The 260-nt window shown below is 49.6% G+C and overlaps 1 pseudogene; it reads right to left on the bottom strand.

Annotated features, from left to right (window-relative positions):
- Positions 1–40: 40 nt before the first annotated feature.
- LOC113473832 lies at positions 41–158 on the bottom strand (annotated as a pseudogene).
- Positions 159–260: the final 102 nt, after the last annotated feature.

Below are 260 nucleotides of genomic sequence, written 5' to 3'. Positions count from 1 at the left end.
CTCCTCAATTTAACCTCACCCAGCCTGAGTGGAGCCGGGAACCCAGCAGCACGCGATTCCCCAGATGGTCACCATTCAGGTACTAACCACGCTCAACGTTGCTTAACTTCAGTGATTCGTGGGGGAACTGGTTCATTCAACGCGCTATCGCCACTGGAGTAAAAAAACTAAAACACCATCTGTTCATCTATACTATACCTACCACTCTTTGCTGTCTATCAGGGAAAGCTTGAAGAGCGGTGCGTCGTAAGAGGAGAGGT

This window comes from Diaphorina citri, unplaced genomic scaffold (assembly GCF_000475195.1).
Source record: "Diaphorina citri unplaced genomic scaffold, Diaci psyllid genome assembly version 1.1 scaffold125537, whole genome shotgun sequence".
Lineage (NCBI taxonomy): Eukaryota > Metazoa > Arthropoda > Insecta > Hemiptera > Psyllidae > Diaphorina > Diaphorina citri.
Note: the sequence above shows the minus strand (reverse complement) of the source record. Positions and strands in the feature narration are given on the sequence as shown.